The sequence below is a fragment of the Anneissia japonica genome, unplaced genomic scaffold (genome assembly GCF_011630105.1).
Source record: "Anneissia japonica isolate Jap-2015-1 unplaced genomic scaffold, ASM1163010v1 scaffold287713_len945575_cov184, whole genome shotgun sequence".
NCBI classification, from domain to species: Eukaryota; Metazoa; Echinodermata; class Crinoidea; order Comatulida; family Comatulidae; genus Anneissia; species Anneissia japonica.
In genome coordinates, this window is record NW_022725774.1 from 90,231 (window position 1) to 93,291 (window position 3,061).

A 3,061-nucleotide genomic window follows, 5' to 3' on the forward strand; every position below is an offset into this window, starting at 1 on the left:
TGATTATGCTTTAATTGTTTTGTGTATTATTTGGATAATAGCAACGATTTCTACCGCCACCAAGGAGGTTATGTATTCACTGATGTCACTGTCTGGGTGTCTATTCCAGTTTGTTTTTATATCTAGTATCTTTGTTGAGAATTGATAATAAAATACGCGACGACTTGGTAACAAAATTTTGGCACAAGTTTTTTTAGATCCAGCTGTAGGGGGCGTCCCATTTTGCGTATTCCCACCATGCATTTCGGTGGAACACGGTGGAACACTTTTTTTGTGTGGAGAACTCTATCTTGTATTTCTAGTATCTTTGATTATACTTTCTTATACAGTATGTAGTTTATTGGATTTTGGCGGCCATTTTCAAATAGCGCCCTCACGCAAAAGGTCTCACCCCTTTTATCTCACATATTCTGAATCTGATTCCCCATAAAAAGCTGGTCTAGAAAAACCATCAGAATTTCTACCTCTCCAAGTGGCACCTATCTCAATTATTATAGCCTGGTCAATCAACAAATACAAAAGACAGCCAATGCATATGCCTAGCCTAGGCTAAAATGATTTTGTCTTGGCCTACCGACGATCTGGTCATTGGGCCCGGGGTCATCTGTTTAAACACTAGCCTAGGCCTAGGTCTTAATAAACGCCTATAATAATGTAAATCACAATTTATCGCTTTAATTTGTTAGTTACCTTTTCTTACCTTCGAACATAAAGAAAATAAAATAACTTCAAAAAACAACCTGAACAAAAACCAAACACTTCTCTTCGCAACCTTGTTTACGACTAAAGAACAGAGGGCGTAAGCACGTTTCTTACAAACGGCGGTGGTGAAACTATCTCTATGGGTGAAATAGGTTGTGGGGGCGCTAGACAATACCATCATAATTTATATCAACGTCAGAATCAAACCACCGTCGTCATTATAGATCAGGAGCCCAGGGGTGTCAGCATAGCTAGAAAGTTAACCAATTTTTGTGTATATAGTAATGTTCTATGTGTGCCTGTCTAGGTAGGAGAATGGGCATCTGCCGGTCCCATTGTGGTGGATGGTCAGGAGGGGCATAAAAAGGGCCCCAAAAATTGAGCTGGATCAACTTGTGAATTAACTCAATGAAACCTATCAGAATATATTCGGCATAGTTCAAGATATCACGAATGGACAATGCCAGACATTTCCAATGGTGGGGGGTGGGTGCCAGACACAAAAAACTGGTACCCCAAAATTAAGCTGGATCAGCTTGTGAGTTAACCAGATGAAACCTACTGGAAAATGTTGGGCATAGTACCAGGTATCAGGAATGGTCACCGCCAGACATTTTTAATGGTGGGGTATACCTGCCAGACACCCCCAAATACCATACCTGCCAGACACCCCCAAATACCCCGCCCAAAAAATTGACCTAGATCAGCTTGTGAGTTAACCCGAGTTTTTGGAAGCACACTTGAAACATCAAAGGTAGTTTTCGTCCCTCTGTGTTAAATCGAAAATTTACTTTGGCCCTCCAATTGATTTTTATGCCCACCCTTACTCTAAATAATATGAGTGGATTTTAAGGATAGAAGTGTGGGGTTAATAAGGGTGGGTGGAGAGCCATGAAATTAGGTTTAGACTGGATGGAAAACTTCAAGGCTGGGTGACTCCACCTCCTCTCCCTCCCCCATAACTACATCCCTGAACTTGCAAAATGTAGGCTTACCATACAATACTATATCATCTTTTATTATTTTTAGTAGTTAATATTACAACAGTTTAACAATGAGATTCTATACAGGATTGAAAGTTCATGAATGCCCAATATTCAGTACGAGTAGATTTCCAGTACAAGTTTGTAATGGAACTGGGTTTATTCCATTCGTAGAAGCCTTTTGATAAAGGAAGTTTCCTTTTTAGGAAGAGATGCCTCGGTTAAAACTCACTCGGACTATATGAAATTAATTATAAGCTTGAATTGTTAATCTTAATGTAAGGAATACTACAGTAACTTCAGGCTTAATTTTAATTACAAGTTGAATTATACAAAATTCAAATTAAATGTCGTAAGTATATAGTTTGCCAATTTGCCTAATTTGCTTTAGAAAAATCTAGAAACTTTTTTATTACAGGAATGTTAAACTTGCCTTATTTGCTCACTTGGTAGTGCTTTAGATAAATTTTGAATTGGTGCTATGCATATTTGTTATGTACAATTATTAGTAGTGATTAAAGTTTGTGATGATTTACCATCCATAATCGCGCACAGTTGAATATATCGTAGCACCATTCTTTATAGGACTTAACATTTTTGAAGACATTTTTTTTAGTTCATAATATCCATTAAAATATCGTAAAGAAAAATTTTACACTAACACGAATCTACAAAATTTTGTACGAGGACTAGTCACACTACAAAAGCAACACATGTGAGAATTCTTTGTTAGTACAGTAAAGTGGAAGGAGCAGAGTAATATTCAGTATTTAGGTAAGTAGAACGTACCACTTCAGTGAGTACGGCTGATACATAGGTGTTTGTTCACTAAATATAACGGAATAATATATATAAAGTGACCATGTTACCGGTACTAAAATAAGTCGATACATGACAAAAAATAAGGAATGTCTACATCTTTTACATATTTAACAAATACTGTACAATCCAATTTTGACTATCTTGCTGGTATCTTACAAAAAAAGAAAATTAATGAAAAAGAAAATATGATACTCCTTGTCCCCAAAAAATTGATCTAGATTATCTAGTGAGTTAACCTGATGAAAGTTACTGTAAAATGTTCGGCATTGTCCCAGGTATCATAAATGGCCGCTGCTAGACATATTTGATTGTAGGATGTACCCGCCACACATCGCCTTAATACCCCTTCCCCTTTAATACCATTCCCCCTCAATAAAGCTAGATTATCTCATGAGTTACTGTAACCATCTAATACCCCAATACATACAGTATAGTCATTTTTTTCAATATAGGGTTTAACTTTGAATTTTGAGTAAGTTAATTGCTTTATTTTTCTTACGCTGAAAGTATAGTCATATGTTCAATGAACTCAAAAAATGTCTTCAAGAATGTTA

General features: G+C 36.5%; 1 protein-coding gene across 1 annotated transcript in view; it reads right to left on the minus strand.

Annotated features, from left to right (window-relative positions):
• LOC117112907 (zinc finger protein 493-like) overlaps window positions 1–825 on the minus strand; it is a 7,646-nt gene extending 6,821 nt beyond the window's left edge. The window contains exon 1 of the mRNA XM_033256122.1: window positions 701–825. The gene's annotated coding sequence lies outside the window, so the exon portion shown is untranslated. The remainder of the gene's footprint in view (window positions 1–700) is intronic.
• Between the last annotated feature and the right edge of the window lie 2,236 nt (window positions 826–3,061).